General features: G+C 43.6%; 1 pseudogene; it reads left to right on the top strand.

The window, feature by feature from the left end:
- The first annotated feature begins 10,839 nt into the window (after nt 1-10,839).
- LOC144225827 (large ribosomal subunit protein mL45 pseudogene) lies at nt 10,840-21,705 on the top strand (annotated as a pseudogene).
- The last annotated feature ends 1,525 nt before the right edge of the window (nt 21,706-23,230 follow it).

Here is a 23,230-nt window from a genome sequence, read left to right as displayed (position 1 = left end):
GATATGAAAAAAAAATGTCAAACAAAAAAGGGAAAATTACTATAGATACAACAGAGATTTTAAAGATTATAGTAACATTATTTGGATTCTGCTTTGAATCAACTGCTTATTAAAAGATATTTTAGGGGAGGCCTGAGTGACTCAGTTGTTTAACCATCTGACTCCAGCTCAGGTCATGATCTCCTGGTTCATGAGTTTGAGCTCCGTGTCAGGCTCTGCGCTGACAGCTTGGAGCCTGCAGCCTGCTTTGGATTCTGTGTCTCCCTTCTCTCTGCTGCACCCTTGCTCATGCTCGCTCTCTCTCTAAAAAATAAATAACAAACCCTTAAAGGTATTTTAAAACAAGTGGATGTAACTAAAGTGTCGGAGGCCGCGCCGGCTCCGACAGGTCCAGGGGTCCCTGAAGGATGGACGGTGTCGGCGAAAGAGAATCAGAGAGCCCCGAGATTCTTTCTGATCACCAGGCAGGCATCTCTGTCCTGTCGGTTTTGGTATCTTTATTTTAAGGTTCAGCAACAAGATGAAGTCACAGAAAGGAATTTCTTACAATGGGAGGCCTTTTGTGATATCAATTAACAGAATGTTCATAGTGAAAAACAGCATGACATACAAGTTAAATTGTATATAGATAAGCTAGGAGTTATTCTGTCTGGCCCTCAAGAAGATAAATGTTTCTGAATTGGTTTATTTGTGGAAACTACCATGGGGGCCCTAAATTGTCAGTCTTTGCACCTGGGTTTATGTTTTAGCTACTTTTATCTATCCTCATCCCAGTTGCCAGTGTAAGGGAGGGTATTTGTGGAATGTAGGCCTTGAGGAAGGGACTGCTATGCTTCACCAATTAGCAAAGATATATGTAGTAACTTATGTTCTGCCCTGAAATAGGCTCTTTGTCTCAGGGCCAGGCTCAATTGTTAACTCTTGTGTTCTTAACCCCTTAAGTCTTGGATCTGCAAGGCCCATAGGAAGAGCCTTTTGACAATTGCCCATAGAGCTTTCATCTAAAGTCTCTTTTGTAAAGGCAGGAATATGCTTTTCCTTATGAGGTATCTGTATTCAGAATAGGGGTCTGATATGGAATATTGTGAGGCCTGGTCAATACCAGCAGGCTCATTTCCAGCATGAGCCAGTAGTAGCAGAAGGAGATACTAGTCTTCATTTCTCATGGCAGAAGCTGTGCAAACATTGCCATTTCCTTGCTGTGACTGCCATCCAAAGAGGCCGGTGCGGCTCCCGGCACTAAAGACCAAATACTATTGAAAATTTTTAATAACTATTGTTAATTGTGTCAAAAGTGTTTTGATGTAGTGGTTATGTATTTTGAGGTCTCATTTTTTAGTAATAAAATCTAACATTGAAGGAGATGTTTTAATTTTATTTTTGTTTATTTATTTTTGAGAGGGGGGAGAGAGAGAGAGAGAGAGAGAGGGAGAACTAGCAGGTAAGGGACAGAGAGAGAGAGGGAGATACAGAATTGAAAGCAGGCTCTGGGCTCTGAGCTGTCAGCACAGGGCTCGAACTCACAAACCAGGAGATCATGACCTAAGCCGAAGTCGGGCACTTAACCAACTGAGCCACCCAGATGCCCTGAAGGAGATGTTTTTAAATGGTGTCTGGTATTTTCTTGAAAATAACCCAAGAAGAAAAAAGTGGTGGGAAGTATATGGAACATAGTGTTGGTAGCTGTAGTAGCCAGTGATGGCACATGGACTTCTACTATGTTTCCTGCTTTTTTATTTATTTGAAACCTTCTGAAATAAAATATGCCAACAAAATATAAGAAAATGATATAAAAACATTCGGAATAACTTTTTTAAAAAAGCATATTTCTGTACTTTCATGTGCTTCTCTGCTTGCCCCTCCTCTCAAGACAAAGACCAAGGGAGACAGGGAGAGAGTTCATTCATATTCAGAATGTTAACATTCAATTTCATGCTTAAAATAATTGTTTCTTTGGGTGATGCTCTTCTGGCAGAGCTTTCAAAATGCATTTTAAGGGAAAATGTACTTAGTTTTCACCAAACCCTTCCATCTCTGCGACGATTCTCTGGCTTTCTGCATCAAATGGAGACGGAAAAACTACTTGAGTGACAGGAGCTGTTGGAAATTAGTTGGTAAATTTCAACGAACATTTATTTTGTGGAAAACAGAAAGAGCAGGACAATGCCTCGACTCTCTAAAATGTTTGAAAGGCTTTAGCTGGTGGCATTATCTTAACTCTGGAAAGATGAATCAACTGTATTCTTACATTCCCCACACAGATGCTACATAGAAATGGACTTGGTGCTTGCCTCTGTGGGAGGGCAAGTTCCCATGAGACCCTGTGGTAGGATGAGTAATGGCTCCCAGACATGCCCAGGCTCTACTCCCTGGAACATGTGGGTATTTCCTTATACAGCAAAAGGGATTCTGTAGATGTGTTTAAGGATTTTGAGGTGGGAGACTGCCCTGGATTATACAAGTGTACACTGCAAATGCTCAAGTGTCTTCATAGGAGGAAGGCAGAGGGGGGTTTATGATAGAGGAGCAGGTGCTGGAGATGAGCAAAGGGAGATTTGAAGGGATACTCTGCTGCCTTTGAGGATGGAGGAAAGGGCCATGATTCAAGGAATGCACCTCCAGAAACTGGAAAAGGAAAGGAAATGGATTCTGCCATAGAGCCTCTGGAGGGAGTGAGTCCCTACCAATGGTTGAAACTGATTTTGGACCTCTGGCCAATAGAAATGGAGCAGGATAATTGTGTTGTTTTAAGCCACTTAGTGTGTGGTAATTTGTTATGGTAGCTAGAACATCAGCCAAACTCTTCCTCTTAGGAGCAGGATTGGGGAAGTGCACTGGAAGGCCTGGTGTTCGAGGTGTGCATCAGCACGTCAAGGTGAGCATCATGTTTGCTTAACTCTGCAGGTAGAGATTGTACAACTGACCAGCAGGTATGTTATGCTGGTTCCCGTTTTAACTACAGAGTCTGTTTGCAGGTTTCTGCTGGAGATCTGCTCCAGCCGGTCCAGAGGTCCCTGAAAGATGGACTGTGTCGGCGAGAGAGAGTGGGAGAGCCCCGAGATTCTTTCTGATCAGCCATCTCTGCACTGTTGGTTTTGGTGTCTTTATTTATAGGTCAAAGGATAACATGAGATCAGAAAAAGGAACTTTTACAATGGAAAACTCTTTGTGATAAGATGCTTTGAAAAGTGTACAAAAACAAGTTTTTCAGAAGTATTCTTGCAGAATTACCCCAATCATAGTGAGGCTGAGTAAATCTTACAACTATGGAAATAACAGGATTTTCATAGTGAAAGACAGGATGACATACATATTTGTTCTAAGTTAATAACGCTAGGATTAAGACATAGGTTAAGTTGTATATAGATAGGCTAGGTGTCATTTTGTCTGGCTATCAAGAGGATGAATGTTTCTGAGCTGGTTAATAAGTTGTTTGTGGAAATCTTTTTGACTTGATGCTGAACGTGTAAACACCATGGGGGCCCTAAATTTGTTAGCCTTTGTTTTTGGGTTATGTTTTAGCTACTCTTATCTATCCTCATCCCAGCCACCAGTGTAAGGGAGGGTGTTTGTGGAAAGTAGGCCTTAGGGGGCGCCTGGGTGGCTTAGTCGGTTAAGCGTCTGACTTTCACTTAGGTCATGGTCTCGCGGTTCATGGGTTCGAGCCCGGCGTCAGGCTCTGTGCTGACTGCCAGCTCGGAGCCTGGAGCTGTTTCGGTCTGTGACTGCCTCTCTCTCTGACCCTCCCCTGCTCACGCTCTCTCTCTCTCCTAGAAATAAATAAAACATTAAAAAAAAAAAAAAAAGAAAGTAGGCCTTAGGGAAGGGACTGCTATACATCAACAGTTAGAAAAGATATAAGTATTAACTTAAGTTCTGCCCTCATCTGTTCCTTAACTCTAAATTAGGCTCCTTGTCTCAGGGCCAGGCTCAATTGTAACTCTTGTGTTATTAACCCCCTTTATTAGCTAACTTGGATCTGCAAGGCCCATAGGAAGAGCCTTTTGACAATCATCCACAGAGCTTTCATCTAAAATCTCATTTGAAGAGGCAGGAATATGCCTTTCCTATAAGTTATTGATTGTGTTGGGAATATCAGTCTGATTTGGAATATTGTGAGGCCTGGTCAATACCAGCAGGCTCATTTCCAACATGAGCCAGTAGTAGCAGAAGGAGATACCAGTTTAGCTTCTCATGGCAGGAGCTGTGCAAACACTGCCATTTCCTCACTGTGACTCATCCAGTAAGGCCAATGTGGCTCCCATCAGGTTCCATTTTGTTATTTCTCCTGATCCCTGTTCTTCAAATATGCCTTCCAGATATACTTTTGTATAGATACCCATAATGAATAACACTTCCTACCCACTGTACTCAAAATTCTGGTAACTAAAGTTGATATAATCAGCCTCTTCTGAAGAGTGATCTGTTTACATGACTTAATTCTTTAGGAACATGCTGCTGTGTGAGTCTTTATTACAGTAACTTCAAGTCCTTTTCTACCCTCTAAAGAAATTCTAAGGCCACCACGTAAAATCAACTATGAGGCTGCTGGGAGCGACACCGGTCTCTCTGGATGGCAGTCACAGGAAGGAAATGGCAGTGTTTGCACAGCTCCTGCCATGAGAAACGAAAACTGATCTCTCTTTCTGCTACTACTGGCTCATGTTGGAAATGAGCCTGCTAGTACTGACCAGGCCTGACAATATTCCATATCAGACCAATATTCTGAACACAGATACCTCATAGGGAAAAGCATATTCCTGCCTTTACAAAAGAGATTTTAGATGAAAGCTCTGTGGATGATTGTCAAAGGCTCTTCCTATGGGCCTTGCAGATCCAAGACTTAGGTAATAAAGGGGGTTAAGAAAACAAGAGTTACAATTTAGCCTGGGCCCGAGACAAGGAGCCTAATTTAGAGTTAAGGAACAGATAAAGGCAGAACTTAAGTTAATACTTACACCTTCTTCTAACTGGTGATGTATAGCAGTCTCTTCCCCAAGGCCTACTTTCTGCAAGCACCCTCCCTTACAAGGGTGGCTGGGATGAGGATAGATAAGAGTAGCTAAAATATAACCCAAAAACAAAGAGTGACACATTTAGGGCCTCCATGGTGTTTACACATTCAGCATCAAGTCAAAAAGGTTTCCACAAACAACTTATTAACCAGTTTAAAAACATTCATCCTCTTGAGAGCCAGATGGAATGACTCTTAGCCCATCTTTACACTTAACCTATGACCTAACCTTAGCGTTATTAACTTAGAACAAATATGTATCCTGTCTTTTACTAAGAGCACCCTGTTAATTCCTTAGTTATTAGATTCACTTAACCTCACTATAATTGGAATAGTTCTGCAAGAATATTTCTATAAAACCTGCTTCTGTACACTTTCTAAAGCATCTTATCACAAAGATTATCCATTGCAAAAATTCTTTTTTCTGATTTCATGTTATCATTTAACCTATAAATAAAGACACCAAAACTGACAGGACAGAGATGCCTGCCTGGTGATCAGAAAGAATCTTGGGGCTCTCTCACTCTCTCTCTTGCCAACACCGTCCATCCTTCAGCATGAGGCATCTCTTCTGAAGCAATAGAAATGTCTTTTCAGGGGCGCTTGGGTGGCTCAGTTGGTTGAGTGTCCAACTTTGACTCAGGTCGTGGTCTCACAGTTCTTGGGTTCAAGCCCTGTGTCGGGCTCTGTGCTGACAGCTAGCTCAGAGACTGGAGCCTGCTTCAGACTCTGTGTCTCCCCCTCTCTCTGACCCTCCTCTGCTCATGCTGTGTCTCTCTTTCTCTCAGAAATAATTTTTTTAAAAAAAAGCATTAAAAAATAAAAAGAAAAAAATGTCTTTTCAGGTGAGAATACGTTGCAAATCTTCAACACTTTCTCTTTAGGGTTTCTATGTTAGCTGGTTTGATGCATCACTACAGTGCTCTGGGTTCTCTGAAAAGAGCTACCTTGCCTCGAAGCATCTCCACAACAGGGTTCTTGCTGCATCAGGAATGATGCCAGACTGTTCTGTTCTGTGTACAATGCTCTTGCTAGCTTCCTGTTCATTATCATCGACTTCTAAAGATTTTTTTCCACCTCTGAATAAAAAAAAAATCACTTGTTTGTTTTGTTGGTATGGCTGGATTTTGAGTGCAGTTTTGAATTTGTCACTTGAATATGATTTTTATTAGAGTGACTGACTGTCTTTGGGTCTTGTTGAAATTGGTGATGCCGTCTGACCACCCAGGTCTTCCGGTTACTCTTCACAACCCCCACTTTCTATTTATTTATTTTTTTGATAATCCTACATGTTCTAGCCAAAAGGTTCAAAAATTTTTCTTTTCACAGCAGAATTTCCCATTTGAATTTTGCCTTCCATTGAAGGCTCAGGAACAAATGATCCACTTTTGTCTTTGTATTTGATAAAAATAATGAAATTGACATTAAAAAAATTTTGCTTTTCACCTCTTCTCATCTAGAACTCATCTTGGAGAAACAGGTCTCGTAGCTTTTCCCTTAGGTAACAGGATATGCTTCCTTGTTTTGAGGGTTAAGGAAGAGAAACAGAAAGGGATGTGTATAGCAGTGGAATCTGAGGGCATGATGCATGATGGATATCTGTGGGCAAAGGCTCACTGTAGCTTTGGGTTACCAAAGGTAACTTATTTTTTTTTATTTTTATTTTTTACATTTATTTATTTTTTGAGAGACACAGAGAGATAGAGCATGAGCAGGGAAGGGGCAGAGGGAGGGAGGCACAGAATCCGAAGCAGGCTCCAGCCTCTGAGCTGTCAGCACAGAGCCCTACGCGGGGCTCAAATCCACAACCATGAGATCATGACCTGAGCTGAAGTTGGCTCTTCAACTGACTGAGCCAGGCACCTCCCAAAGGTAACTTACAAAGGTAAGTGTGTCACATTCAACACAAATGAATCTATCAAATTTTATACTGTTTCCCATGCAGATGTGTATTTGCACACGCATCTTATTTGAGTGCAATTTAGATAATTTGTCCTTAGCATATTCTGTTTCCCCAGGGTTTTCTTTCTCTCTAGAAGACAGTTCTGGCCATCCAGGGGCCATCTGACAACAGTGGGGATGTATTTGGGGAATAACTAATTGTGCTGTTCTAGCCAAAGTCCCTTTGGGTACAAGAGATATTTGACAAAAGGATACAGGAACATCAGTGAAACAAAATGCATAGAGATATTTCATACAAATCGTGACTGCACAGTTTTATGCCATCAGTTACCAAGACAGCTAGTCTTCCCCTCTCTCACCCTCACTATTTCTTGGATCACAAGCTCTCAAGCACCTGCCTCTTTCTGGGTGTTGCTGCATTGTCTTTTCCTGAAGATTAGTGTCCTCTGTTTACTCATCTGTCTGTACAAAACAATGAACCTAGAGTCACAAGACACATCGGTTCAATTATGTCCTACTCACTGACTGCAGGGGATATCTCTTAATTTAAATTCCTGAGGAAGTGTTTTGACCCTGTGCTGGCTAGATAATGGATTGCCCAGTCTTGGATCTAGTGTCTCCTATTGATCTAGTCAATCACAGCAATCCTGCAATGAATAACATGTGCTTTAGACTGCTTCAGCTGTGATAAAGGGGCGGGCATGTTTATAGATTAGAAGTCACAGTAATGTGACTGGCTAAATATGTAAGTGGTTTTGAGAAGACCAACATTTATACAGACCAAATCATCCTTCGTGTTTAATATATAAATAAAGTCAGCTGTGTGCATTAAGAAAAAGGCCTCATCATGCCTTTAATTCACTGACTGATATTTTAGGACCTTTCCATTTTATTAGATTGTCCAGCACCTCTCTATTTTTCTCCCAGTTTTGTTATTGGCTTTCTTTCTGACTGGTTCCTGGCCCTCACTTTTTCTCTCCTTAGAGACCACTGCAACCTCTTTGGCTAGAAGATAGGTCTATAGGCTTTTCTGGACCCTTGACATCTTTCTGTATTTCCCCCTGACTTTTTCCTTGTCCAGTGCCTCAGGAATGCTATCCCACTTTAATTCAGGTGTTTAGATCTGAACTCCAGTACTAGATTTTTTGGTGAGTACTTTGACCCCATTTGAGGTCCTATTTGAATGTTTAGCTTACTTACGTGATTCTTCAATTTATCTCTAAGAAGAGTGGATGGGAACTTTTTCTTGGCACAGAAATTACTTTCTTACATTGGTTATGTTTCAAAAATAGGAGATATATTATTTTCTGAAACATGAATGGAAACTAAATTGGCACTTAGATAGGCAGGCAGCAAATGGGACTTGCAGTGAGAAATCCAGGTCAGCAAAGTCATCTTGTTGGAAGGGCATCCTTACAGGGAGGACATCTCTTCAGGCTAAAGATATTATTTAATTGCACTTATAAATTTCTCATGTTCAGATTTTTGACATTTTATCTTGGCTACCTTTGAGGCCTATATTAGATTCTTATTTGAGGTGCACAAAAATCACTCCAAAATTATATTGCAGGCTTTCTGACAAATTCACCATTGGTCTTTCCATCCAAGGAGGCTTTAATAATAAATCTGAGTCTCTTAACAATATCACAGGGCTGATGCTCTTCCTCTCGTGCCTGAGATCTATGCCCTGACACAGAATATTGTGTGAGATCCTGACCCCAGCACACGGAGCAATTATTCCGTTTGTACAACAACCTGAATGAATCACTTCATCAGCCTCAGAGTCAGAGCTAAGAGCAGAATGCTTATGGAAGTTTCAGCGTTCACGCATCCTGTACAAAATGATTTAAGCCAGACTCAGAGGGTGGTATTTGGGGACTAGTATGCGTAATGATGAGGTGTCCTGCACCTTCCTGGGGTTGTCTTTTCCTACCTGTGCTCAGAGCACTAGTGGGTCAGGTGTGACAAGGAGACTAGTTAAATAGCAATGTCACCTTGGTAAGCCATCTGACCTCTTTAAAGCTCAGTAAAGTCTGGGGAGCCTGGGTGGCTCAGTCGGTTGAGGGTCCAACTTCGGCTCAGGTCATGATCTCCCAGTTCGTGGGTTTCAGCCCCGCGTCAGGCTCTGTGCTGACAGCCAGCTCAGAGCTTGCAGCCTGTTTTGGATTCTGTGTCTCCCTCTCTCTCTGACCCTTACCTGCTCACACTGTCATTTTCTCTCTCAAAAATAAATAAAACATTAAAAAATAATAAAGCTCAGTAAAGTCAAAGTGTTACATAGGATTAACAGTCCCTCTTCCAGGCAGTGGGTTGCTTGGTGTATTGTGATTTGTTGCAAAGTGTTACAGACTACATTTAAAATGGTGTGGTTTGGGAAGTACTTTTGTTTTTAAAGAGTGAATTCGAAAGTGTTCCTGTAACACTGCCCCTCTCATTTGCTTGCACTGAGTCATGCTCTCACGAGTGAAAGACCAGAGGACATGTATGCTGCTGGCACAAAGCACCACAAACTGGGTGGCTTAAAACCACAGAAACGCATTCTCTCCCAGTTCTGGGGCCACAAGTCCAGAATCAGGACTTGGTGGGGCCAGACTCCCTTCCAAGGGTTTAGGTTACAGTCTGGTGAATCAGGAATCCTAAATCACAGCAGCAACATCAACAATGTAGACTGTCCAAGCACTCAACAACAATTAGATAACATGAAATCTGCTTTTATGAAGACACAGATGTCTCTTGAAAAAGCAGCAAAATATCGCAGGTAGTTGACGACATTTTCTCCTCTGATTTACAGACTGCTTTTCGGGAGTCCTTCATTTGGCTTTTGGGACCCAACTGCCATGGAGCCTTTTAGACAGACCTGACTGAAATGATCCCAGGTCACCGTGATCTACCCCATGTTCAAGGTCCAGGAAGGGCATTTTGTTCAGGACCCATTCCAAAGGCAGAGACTCCCACTTGCTGTAGTTTTTTGTTCTGAATCTAACTCCTAATATGGTTGACCACATGGGTTTTCTTCTGTTAATAAACTTGGAGGAATTACCTAATTTTATTTAAAATGCTCAACAAAGTTCAGCGCTGCCTTCTTCATCAGGGCAGCCGTGGGGACCCAGCCGGTGGCTGGCGGTCACCCGCTGACCACGTCGGTTCGGTTCGGCCCTAGTTTGGGCAGCGGAAACCAGGCGAGGCGGGTCCTGCGGGTGTGAGGCCGCACCTACTGCTCTCTCGCCGAGCTGCCAGGTCCCTGGACCCGCCTCCCTTTCGGTTCTGCTCGAGTCCGGCTGCATCCTTCTCCATCCCTGCCACGACCTCACCGCATCCCGCCCCATGCACCCCAGCTGCGCCAATCACCCCCGTCCCACCCCGCCCGAGCCTGGTCCGGTCCCGTAGTCCCTACATCAGCCACAAGGCCTCTCCTTACAGCAGCCAGGTCACTGCGGTCATCTGCGCTTCGGGGAGGCGGAAAGCACGCGATTCGAGGACGTGGGTCGCGCAGGTGCACGCGGCCCACAGACCCCGCGCCCACACGGACTGCGCGCGCCCCCGCCCGGCTGATCCCAGTTATTGGGCCAGAAGGCCGCGCACGCACCAGGGAAGGGGTCGCTGTGCACACCCGCCTGACTGGCGCCTGTCCCTGGGTCAGGGGGCCCGTGCCCAGTGGATCCTGCACCAAAACTTCTGAACTTGAACTTTCTACGTTTGTTGATGCAGAAAATCAGATGATGACTTTCATGGGGGTAAGAGGAAAGGGAGGGTGACTGCAGTTTTTAACCGTGAGATCCATTTCTTTGAAGAATAAAACACTAAACACAAGATGGTGAACATGCCTCGTCTCCCCCCACCCCCCGCTCCATCCCCCGTGTAAGTGCCGAGGCCTGAGTGTCGAGACCCAGCCAGAGAGGACGAGAGGCAGGTGTGCCCACCCAATGCCTAGTGCGCTGTGGGCCTGGAACTGCACCCCCGCGGGCCAGGCTGACCCTGCAGGAGCCAGTCAGCGGGCACTTTATGTACCTGTCAGAGTCAAGGCTACTCCACGGCCTAAGTGGCCTCCAGCTGCTCTCCAGAGCCCTGGGGACCTCAGGCCACAGTTGCCTAACTGCAAACCCTGGGTTTATATATTAGACGTAAGCATAAGATAGATTTTGAAGAAAGTATTTCCTTATATAAAATAAAAAAAATTTTTTTTGAGTGCTGTTCCAAATGGCAAGGTTTCAAGGTGATTTTGGTGAGGTCACAACAGCCTTTTATGAGAGGTAGTGTTAGTCCCTTTCATCAGGCTTGACATGGAGCCTCACGGTTTCCTTGTACAGACCTTGGTTCGGAGGCTGCAGCTGTGGGTGCAGCTCTGTCACCTGTCCCCTCTGTCACTTACTCATGAAGCTCCTTTCCTCACCAGTCACAGCATGGACAGCCCCTCTCTCACACGGTCACCATAAGGATGGGCGATCATTGGCGGCAGGGTCCCTCACACATGGCGCTTGTTAGAGTGAAGGCTGACTCCTGTCATGAATGATAACAGTCAGGCCCTTCTGGTCTGTGGTCAGCACCCTTACAGCAGTGCCTCCCCAGGTGTGCATGGTCCTTTGTTGTTTACCAAGTGTTCTGGAAAACCATTCTGTCGGAGGAGAAAACCACAGCGGGGAAGCACTAGACTCAGCAGCCTTTTCAGAATTCCCATTGTGTTTGATCCATGTGTATCCAAGGCTTGTGAAGCCAGAGACATGATTCTACCTCCCCCTCAAATGCCTCATTTAGAATCACTGATTGTTACAACCAGTGCAACATTCTGGCTAACCACTGAGACCTAGGGGTGCTTGCCCATGGGACAGACCAGTGGGTCCAGTTGTGGGGAATGGGGATTGTTCATGTTCGCCGGGTGCCGGCAGGTGTGGTTTGGGGCGGTGGGTCTAGCCTAGAGGCCCCGAACAGACAACGTACCAGACAAAGGAAAGCACGTCTACACCGGTGGATGCTGTGTGGTAGGGCCCGAGCCCGGTGGAGGCTGACAGTCCTTTCCTTCCAAACGTGCTCCGCGTGCACAAAGGGATGCAGCTGGGGAGGAGAACCAGAACCCCTGCTGCTATGGACTGATCTTCTAGGACTAATATGAAATCCAGCCACACAAAACCAGGGCTGGTGTGGCAGAGCCCCAGAAAGATGCCTTTTGGTCAGAAACTCAGATGGAAAATGTCTCTTAAAGGACTTTTTAAGAGTTATTTGCAAGTTTATATAATTTTTTCATTAAAAATTTTCTAAATTAACATATGATAAAGCTGACACTCCTAAGAGTGTTGACACCTGTGTGGTTTTCTGTAACTGTCACCATGATCAGAGCACAGAGCAGCTATGGTTCTGAAATATCCTGGTAAGCTTCCCCTTTGTAGTCAAGACTCTGGCCATCCCAGCCTCTGGCAAACAGGGATCTGTCCTCCTTCTGTGGGGACTCGTCTTTTCCAAGGTGTTACACAAATGGAATTGTGTGTGATGTGACCTCGGGAGGCGGGCTTCCTTGAGATCACTTGGGTGTAATGTCTTTGAGATTCATCCACGTTGTCACTTTCTGGTGGTGTTCCAGTGCATGACTTTTGTTTTATATTCACCCAGTGAAATATATTTGGGTTGTTTCCATTTTTTTGGTGGTTGTGAATAAAGCTTCTTTAAAATTTATGTAAAAAAGTCAATTCATATTTCTATTTATTTGCAACAAATATATGGCAAGTTATTCCTAGGTGTAAATAACTTTGAAACATTTTTGCCAGTCGGGTATTAGGTACAAAAATAAAAATGTCTAATCTGTAGTGAGTAGGCTTGCTAGCCCATTAACAGGGCTGGATTCAGGCACCTGTACCTTCTGAAGCTGTACGAGGCTCTATCCTTAGAAGGTCCCCTGCTTCTGTTAATGCTTTGCTGGAATTGTCCTGAAACTGTACACTGGGTCCCACAAATTATACTCAGTTTAATAAGCATAATAAATGGGAAATTTTTATATCTGATCCCCTTTCCCCCATCTCTTGGATGTCACAGTTGTTTTCTTTGCCTTATTCACCCCAGTTAATAGAATATTCTGTTAAACAGGAGCAGACAGTCTTGAGATGAAAAGAAGGCTATAGCTGAGAATTTTAAGAACATGTTCCCTGGACCTGGCAGATAAGCTCTGGCTGTTGGTACTCTCAGTCTGTGTCTGGGTTAGCAGTGAGTTTGGCCACACCTGACCTGTATAGATTGTTAAGATATGAGATGACTTCTCAGAACAAAGAATACCTGCAAAGCTGCCTTCAGGATTGTTCATGGTGACAGTGTTGCATGATTTTCTAAATGATTATTTTATAGCTTTAAAAATCTTGAAAGCCTTTTTGTTGGAGCCCATTTTGACCAGGACTACTTGTCACTGGTAGTGTATTAGTTTCCTAAAACTGTCATAATAAATTACAACATGCTTTGTGGCTTCACACAACAGAAGTTTATTTTCTCACAGTTCTGGAGGCCAGATACCTAAAATAAAAATATCAGTGGTGTTGGTTCTTTCTGGAGGCTCAGAGGGAAACCTGTTCAACACTTCCCTTCTACCTTCCGGGCCACCAGGGGTCCTTGGCATTCCTGAGCCTGTTAGTGGATCACTCCAATCTCTGCCCCCACCTCTACATGGCCTTCTTCCTGGAGTGTCTGTGTGCTCTCTTCTGTCTGTATCTTCTCTTGTAAGGACACTGGTTTTTGTATTTAGGACCCACCCAGATAATCCAAAATGTTCTCCTCTCCAGATCCTTAATTCCATCAGCAAAGACCCTTTTTCCAAATATGACCATGTTCACAGGTTCCACTTGGAAATATCTTTTAGGGGCCATCATTTAACCCACTACAGATAGTATGTGCCTTTTGGTTAGGAAAATCCCTTAAGCTTCTGTGAGTGAAATAATTTCTGTCTTAAATCATGTTACCTGGTTGTGAAAAGTAAGGGAGAGGATTCATTTTCAGTAATACCAAATAAAAACTGTGCTGTCTAGGGGCGCCTGGGTGGCTTAGTCGGTTAAGCGTCCGGCTTTCGCTTAGGTCATGATCTCGCGGTTCGTGGGTTTGAGCCCCGCATTGGGCTCTGTGCTGACTGCCAGCTCAGAGCCTGGAGCCTATTTCAGAGTCTGTATCTCCCTCTCTCTCTGACCCTCTCCTGCTCACGCTGTCTCTCTCTCTCTCTCTCCTAGAAATAAAATAAAAATATTAAAAAAAACTGTGCTGTCTAATTAACAGTAGGTTTACAGCCTATTGTGAGTATGGATGAACTGCACCCACACCCCCACAATGGAGTCCCAAACCCTTGAACACTTTACTTCCTGGTTCTTCTTCCCCCCTCTTCGGTGCACAGGCTTAGTTTCCTGAGGTTTGCAATGAACATGCACCATAGAACAAAGGGAGGAGGTACTGAAAGTTGGAACATTTGTTCCAATCAGACTACTTTTTGCCTTAGGCGGGCATAGGTGACATCAGGTAAGGCTGTAACCTGTTGTACGCAGCCAATGAGGAACCACGGGAGGGACTCCATGCTAGTAGACAAATTGTCTGCTGTACCTGCCCCAAGTGTGCTTGTCCATCAGACACCTGCTCGATGCAAAAAGGTTCATTAAGTCCTCACTTCACTGCTCTTGAGTCTTTCTCCACATTTGTCCTTTGATTGGGTTGGTGGGCTTATTTCTCACACTAGTCCTCTTGGTTGTGGCCGTGGTGAAGGATGGAGCCTGTACTCACTGGCACGCACTGGTTTACAGCTTGCTCCAGAGTACAAAACCTGACTGTAAAATTTCCAGGAATTTTGCAAGCCATTTGTCCCACACAGCCATTATTAAAAATTAAATAATATAAATTTACAGTTAAATAAGTTATATGAAAACCAAAGTTGTATGCACTTAAAACTCATCACTTTCTAATTATTTACTACATTTAATTGTTCTGTGCTCTGAAGTTGTTCACATCTGTTGCACCTTCATGTGCTGCTGGCTATTGCTCCTCAATGCTAAGCACAGTCACATTGGTAGCTTGAAATCAGCTGTGACGGCAGTGTTCACAAGGTGAAAATCTACAAGTGCCTACCTCCTCCCCAAGAGCCAGTCGTTAAACATTTCTGAGCACGCTAGNCCAGGCTCTGAGCTGGCAGTCAGCACAGAGCCCGACGCGGGGCTCGAACCCATGAACCGCGAGATCATGACCTAAGCGAAAGTTGGACGCTCAACCGACTAAGCCACCCAGGCGCCCCTCGTTAAACATTTCTGAGCACGCTACTGATCCTGGTAACCATGACAATGAGCTCCAGAAACTTCCAAGCAAGAATCCAACAAAAGTGTCCTGTACTATGGATGTTAGGTACCCCGGATGTTATGATTTCAGTGAGCAATTCCTTAAGTATGCATAACTAAATGCTATTTGCAATTTTTAACTGACATGTGACTTTACCTATTACTACACTTATAAGTCAAAAAAGATTGTTTGCCAGTCTACATATCTTTACTTTTGTTTTTGAAAATAATGTTATTGAACCTTAGAGGAAAACATAAATATTTTCAAAAGTACAAAGCTGATAGTTTGCAAACACTTGCAAATGTTTCGCTTGGGTTAGTTTAGGGATAATACAACAGAGATGCTCTCTGAAACTTGGAGTTGGCCAGGCTTTTAACTTTGTGTGATCTAATGGAATATTTTAGCTTGATTTACTTTTTCTTTTTCCTTTGTTTTGCACTGCCTCCCCAGGCATCAGCTGGAAGTGAATTAAATGGCCCCAGAGGCTAGCAAGAAGATTCTGAAGCTAGCAAGGTATGAGAATAAAATTGATTATCTGGAGGTGTTTGGATATGAGAGCAGCCCTCCTACCTATTCATTTCTGGTTCAACCTAAGGTGTGTGGGAAGCTTGTTCAGGGCTTGATCCTACTGCCTATGAGGCTTTTGAATCAGGGATGAACAACTTAAAATCCATAAAAGAGAAATCGTAACTAAAAGCCAATGTGACTGAGGGGAAATACTTTTAAACAATATTAGAAACTATTAGACAGTGTCAAATAAAAAATAAATCCAGAAGGTAAGGAGAGACCTGATTTGAGGACTATGGCAAGTGGGGAAGGGGAACCATGGCAATAGGGGTACCTGGGCACGGTATCTGCAGGTGTCTCAGAGGTCAGGCATAAAGAGCTGTTCTTTCATAGCAAGGAGTCAACAGGCTAGAAAGTGCTCCTGTGGGGACTGGGTGAGCAGGTGGTGTGACTGGACACTGGGGCAGGAAAAGTCTTTGTTTGTGATCGGCTGGTTCTCAGGAGAGGCCGTTGGGGGTGGTGGTGGTAATGTTCTGCAGTTCAGTCTTCCTTAAGCCCCCAGTGCTTCCTTAAGCTCGTGGTGGGCCAGAGTTCAGGGGTCTAGAGGAGGGAGGGAAGTCAGACTAAAGTTTGGTCAAGTCAGGCTAGTGGTCATTTGGTCCAGATTGGTCAGTGGGGACAAAGAGTTCAACGCACAATCATTATAAGACAAAGAACTAGAATGTGTCTGGTCCTGTCACAGATATAGAGGGTCATCCATGCATCTTAGAGAAGTCATATGTGGAATAAGTTTGTAATAAGGTGTTTTCGGAAATACAAAAGGGTGATTGATTGTAGTGATGTGGAGAACAAAGGCAAAAGAAATGTAGATAAAGTTAAATCTCATTGTAACTTGCAGCCATTGACAAATATTTGATGCTGGCAGAGTAAGGCATTCCTCTGGGAATTCCCTACTGTCTTTTGTTAATACTTTGCTAGAGGGGCAAACAACCTTAGCTTCACAATAGCCAGGCTTCCAGGATCCTGTAAGTCTTCTTTAACATATGAAAATTATTTGGAAACTTCTTGGTATTTACCTCCCCCAACTTCCAAGTATGTAATCAATTGCTCCTTAGGGCCTACTGCAGCTCTTTCTGCCCACATGTCCCATCCCCATGCTTTAATAAAACCACATTTTTTATCACAATGAAAACATCTCAAAGAATTCTTTCTTGACCGTTCACTCCTGAGCCCCTACATCAAATCATGTGTATGGTTGTGGGATTTTTTGACTATATTTTCTAGGAGTGCAGGGCTCAGGTGAAGTTAATATATTCTGCAGCTAATGCAGTTCGGTCCATATTTTCCATTAGACCTCGGCTCCAGTGATGTCTCTGTTTGAGAATCTGGATCTAATATTTTTGTTTTGTGTTCTATGAGCCTTTCATTAAAAAAAATGCTTCTGGGATTGTTTGGTGGCTGGAAGGAAAAGTTTTGCATGGGTCCAGGCTGGTAACTTGTGTCTTCACAAAGCATTTGTGTTTGTATTGTCTCTACCCCAGGCCCGAATGCTTTCCTGCAAGATGAGAGACATGGCCAAGGTGTTTTTGTATCTGGAAGCTGCCACCATGACTGTGCTCCAAAGCCAGGGGCAGGGGGAGATTCCTTCTGGAGCCCCCACAGGGTTGGCCTTCCTGTGTTGACTCCTCTGCATTTCTCCCTTACCCTCCCCCCTCTCCCTCCTATTGATGGCATCACTTTTTGTGTTGGGAAGCATTGGAGACAAAGTATGTTCTCTATGCAGAATAAATGTCCCTGGACTGCCTGTCGTGGTGCTGCTCCATGGTGCTTGGTTCAGAAAGCACATAAGGGGCTATTTGTGGTAGTAGAAATTTAATCATGAGCCCATCCTACTGTTGTGTCCGAATCGCAAGTCCCCAGTGACCTCCAAGAAGCCAGCACCGATGCAGGAACAAAAGGGTCTTTATTACAAGCTTGAGCAGGGGCTCATCTGCCTACCGACACAGCAGCAGCAGCAGGGGGAAGCCCCAAACAATAGTGAGCAGGGTTTTTAAGGGGTAAGGGATGGGGGTGTTACAGTACACATGTTGTACACCAATCATATTTGTATAGCACCCCTGGCAACAGCTTTGACCATTTAGTACCTGTGAGGTGTCCGTTACTTTTGGCGGAGCCCAATTATGGCCTTTTGAGACTCCTTTGAAAATGACCAGGGGCGCCTGGGTGGCTTAGTCGGTTAAGCATTCGACTTTCGCTTAGGTCATGATCTCGCGGTTCATGGGTTCGAGCCCTGCGTCGGGCTCTGTGCTGACTGCCAGCTCAGAGCCTGGAGCCTGTTTCAGAGTCTGTGACTCCCTCTCTATCTGACCCTCCCCTGCTCACGCTCTCTCTCTCTCTCTCCTAGAAATAAATAAAACATTAAAAAAAAAAAGAAAATGACCACTTATGAGGTGAGTTAGGCACGGGGGAGCAGCCCTTGTCTCAGGCCACAGGAATGTTTTTAACCTCCTCTGATTGGCTAATTGGAGAGTGGTTTCGGCCTTGAACAATCTGCGGTTTTTCCTGAGACTGCTGCTATGTGCAGCCCGAGGTTGCTTTTAATGGGGGTCTTAATTTTAAAGTGGCGTTATTTAGGCTCTTCACTACGTCTTTCAGTGTGTGCTGGTTAGTACGGCTGTACTGCTGGCCCCCTTACACGTGTAAGAACACTATACATGTACACATTTTGCACACGTTTGAAATGAAATGAGTAAATATTTGGGAGATGGGATGATGCTGTAAGAGAACACGACCTGAGGCACAGACTTGTATCTCAATGTCCCCCCCAGCCCCCACTCACTTCTTTAAGTCCTGAGTCTGTTGCTAAAACTGAGTGTCTTTCCACATCTGCAAAATGCATGTGCTGAGCTGTGCTAAGGGCATTGTTGTGAGGGTTAAACTGGATGAATTTGTAAAAGAACACACACCAGGTACTGAACAAATGTTAGTCTCCTTCTCTAATTTACTGAAAGTCAGTAAATGCACCTAACTAGACACCCTGAGGGACCTACTTTCAGGGGTCTTACAATCTAATTGGGAAATCCTATAGACACATATATGATATGTAAATGCTCATCAGTTTACATTTTCAGAAGACCTATCCAGAACTTTGCAAACTTTTTATCACCACTTGAAATTAATCATGTGTTTTGAGCCTTGTGCTTATTCATAATTTAATCTTTGCTGGGTCTTTTCATCACTATCCCTTTTGCCCACTACCTTAGGTAGTTGGCCCCCTTGGCGTCAAAATTTTACTAATCATAAAAAGGTGACTTCTCTGCTTAACACTGTAGTAGGAGTCATTCCTGAAGCTGCATTGTATGCAAGGAATAGGTCCGTACACAGCCTTTGTCTTCCAGGCCCATCCTTCCCTCTCTGCACCTGCTGCTTTGCATGTCTCAGCTGCCCAGCACAGGCCAATTTCATTCCTAAGCAGCTGCCAAACACCAAGTCAGCCACAGGAACTCCCCTGCCTCCCTCCGCTTGGAGCAGGAAATTGTGGGTAAGAGAAAAGAAGCAGTGAGGAGCCTGGGAGGGGAGCCTTCTCTCTGAGGTCACCACAGATGAGCAGGCACAGGCAGGCATTGGACAGAGGCAGGGGATGGCTGGCTCTCCCCAGGCTGCATTAGGATCACAAGTCTGTGAATGTGGCCAGGTTCCTGCTCCAAGGTCTCTTTTGTCTTCAGGAAGCCACCGCACTGTCAGGCTCAATGAGGCAGTAACACAGCAGAGGAGGCTGTGCAAATGATTTTGTTTTGCACTTGGGCAAAGATTGCTGTGTCATGGCAACAAGAGTTGCCTGTGAATTTCTAGGCTCCATCTCTGAAAGCATTTTACTTTGGAGGCATGAAAAATGGGGTCAGAGCCTTCAAGAGGCAGCAGGAGAATTTTGTAGACCTATTTTGAATAGTGAGAGAGGAATTCAGTTACCATCTCATGATGCACAATAACCCTCACAAGGGCCATTCTTAGCTCAGCAAGTGGAGACTGTTCCATTTTACCAGTGTCCTTCAATGTATTATAACAGTTACTAACAGATTAACACTAGGCAAGTACAGGCAGTGGGAGAGACTTAGGGAACAGAGACTCATGGTAAGAAGCTTCTTTTGGTGTCTGCAAATAGGGATGACAATGATTAGCTCTGGAGTAATATTCAAGGGCTGATGGATTCTTAAAATGGAGCACAAAATTACAAATAGAAATTCTGTATAAGGTAGTCAGTGTATAGTGATCAGGTCACAAACATTGGTGATTAATTTATTTGGTTAGGTACAAACTAAAAATGGGAAGACTAAACAATTTCAAACCATGTGCTTTTAAAAACTTTTTAATTTGAAATGATCATAGATATTCACAGGAATTTGTAAAAGCAATATTAGAAGGAGCTCTCATGTGTCCTTTACCTAGTTTCTCCCAATAGTAATGTCTTGGGTAATCACAGTATGATATCACAACTAGGAGATGGCATTGGACAATCTACTAAGACTATTCAGATATTACCAATTCTGCATGCACTTGTGTGTGCGTATGCATAGCTCTGTGGAGTTTTATCACATCTGTAGATTTGTGTATCTATCACCACAATCAAAAAGTGGATCTTCTCCATCACTAGAAGACTCCTTGTTACTATCTCTTTATATACACAACCATCTCCTCTCCTCATTCCTAGCTCCTGGTAACCACCGATCTGTTTTACAACTGCATAGTTTTGTTATTTTAATAATGTTATATAAGTGGAACCATAAAGTGCATTTTGAAATTGGCTTCTTTTACTCAGCATAATTTCTTTGAGATCCATTCAAGTCGTTAGGTGTATCAATAGTTTTTATTGCTGGGTAGTATTCCATGGAGTGGATATACCAGTTTCTTTAGTCATTAATCTGTTGAAGAATATTTGAATCATTTCCACTTTGGGCTATCAAAGAGAACTACTGGCATGGTTAATTTTATGCATCAGTTTGGCTAGGCTATGGTTCCCAATTGTTTGATAAAACACCAGCCTAGATGCACACCCAGGCTAGCCCTGGCATCTGTTTCTTGTGTACTGTGCCAGCCTCCTTGTGTTTAGTCCCCATCCCAGTGGTCTTGGCAAGGACAAAATGGAAGATGCCATGCCACAGGGATTGTCTTGCTTATCCAGGGTGTAGGGTGGTGGTCCTGGGACTTAGTCCATAGCTGTGGTTCCAGTGAGAGCTAGAAAATGTTCCAGACTCCCTACTTATGAATCCAAATACAAATCAGAAAAGGAACTTATTGAACATGCCCCCCCAAAGCAGGACTGGTCTTTCTTCCACAATGTTTGAAGTATCCATACATTTGGTCTGTACAGCTGGTGTCTTTGATGCCTGTGTTCCTCCTGAGAGTGATGCTCACATGTCATCTCTTTCAAAAGGCTGACACAGACACCCGAGTGATGGAAAGATACTGTGGTGTCACTGTTGTCAAGCTGTGGGATAAAAGAATATGGTGCTAATTATAAAACAAAGGACTTCCCTGAAAAATCAAAGCTACCTGTACTGAGGCTCATCTTTATCTAAACAATTCAGACCACGACCGACTTCCTAGTTTGGTAACTGAAAACTGTTTCCTGGACATGGTCTGGGACATCAAATATAAGACTGTCCACTGGGACTTTGTAGAATCTTTAGAGCTACTGTGAGTGGTTCAGGTTCACTGTTAAGTCTGCTGAACCAGGATAACATGTACGGCCAGGTCATGGTCTGTGTGCACGCCTGGGAGACCTGCCCATCTGTGACTCATTTGGCTAGTTGATGTATGAGCAGGGTGTGGCCATGATACTTGATAAACCCCTGTGAGAACTGGATAATGCATTGCAAGATTGTCCCCTCATGGGCACCCTATAAGCAGCCCATCCTTAAGGCAGTGATGATCCTTTCCAGGTGAAATTGGGGGAAGACTAAAAAGAACCACAAGGCGAGGCCCATAAGCTTCAGCTAGCCTGATGGAAGAAATGACTCCTGGGGTAAAGTACAGGTGATGAGGTGGCTGAGAGCTGAGAAGTGTCTGAGTCTGGGAGCTGGGAAGTCCATCTCCATCATGCTGCAGAAACAATGACCTTTCCTCTCCTGTCCTGGTTGGGGGTCTACAGCAGTATCGTCTTCAACACCTATGACTGATGGCAGGGCCCAGGTGGGTGTGTGGTATGCACAGACATGGACCTACTTCTTGTTTTTTTAAGTTGCATGCCTAGCTTCTGAATGAGATGAAAGACAGTATGTTCCAGAGAACACCTGATATCAGGTTTTCCTGCGGCAGGGACTGTCAGGAGCAAACTGGCAGAATTTCTTTCTAATCACAGGGCAGAGATCAGAGTTTGAAATAAAACACTATCAAGAGTGTTGGACAATTATAGTGATTTCTATAGATTTCTCCTGATTCAGACTGGAAATAAAAGCCTTCCAATGGCAGAAATGGAAGATGGGCCTACTGTGAGGGATGCAACTTCCAGAAAATCTAGACTTGGGAAACATAATTCGTTTTTGTGAAAAATGGATCATTTAAGATGTTTTCTCATCCACAGACTCACCGAATCAGCATTTGAATGTCATAGAATGTAAATCCAAAGAAATAATTTATCTCTCAACAGAACAAAACCCTAGTCTATATGGCTATTTTAGATGTAATTAACACTGAAATCAGTAGACTTTGCGTAAAGCAGATTACCCTTCATAATGTAGGTGGGCTTCATTCAATCAGTTGAAGGTCTTAAGAGAAAAGACTGAGATCTTCCAAAGAGGAGGAATTCTGCCTCTAAACTGATTGCCTTCAAACTCAAATTGCAAAGATCAATTATTGCCTGGTTTTTCATGCTACTTGGCCTGCCCTGAACATTTTGTATTGCCAGACCCAACAATGAAGTGAGCCAATTCCTTAAAATCAATCAGTCGATCAATATCTATCTATAATCTATCTAACCATCTACGTTTTTATATGCTATTGGTTCTATTTCTCTGGAGAGCCCTGATTAAATACAGTTTCTACAAACATTTAGATGCATATTTTTTAATGTTTATTTATTTATTTTGAGAGATAGAACGCAAGCATGAGCAGAGGAGAGGGGCAGAGAGAGAGAGAGAGGGAGAGTGAGAGAGAATCCCAAGCAGACTCCATGCTGTTGGTCCAAAGCCTGATGCAGTGCTCAGTCTCACAAACCATGGCATCATGACCTGAGCTGAAATCAGGAGTCAGATGCTTAACTGACTGAGCCACCCAGGTGCCCCTTAGCTACATATTTTTTTGTGAATATAAGATTTTATTTTTCTGGCATAAATGCCTAGGAGTATGATGTTGAGTCATATGCTAAATGTGCATTCATTTTTTTAACTGCTTAACTATATTTTAAAGTGACTGTATCATTTCATATTCCCACCCAGCAATGTATGATGAACGAGTGTCTCTTCATCTTTACCAAACTTTGGAATCCCGCTATTTTATTTTATAGCCAGTCTGATAGGTACATAGTTATCT

This window comes from Crocuta crocuta, unplaced genomic scaffold, assembly GCF_008692635.1.
Source record: "Crocuta crocuta isolate KB4526 unplaced genomic scaffold, BGI_CrCroc_1.0 scaffold1044, whole genome shotgun sequence".
NCBI classification, from domain to species: Eukaryota; Metazoa; Chordata; class Mammalia; order Carnivora; family Hyaenidae; genus Crocuta; species Crocuta crocuta.
This window is presented reverse-complemented; position numbering and strand designations above follow the sequence as displayed.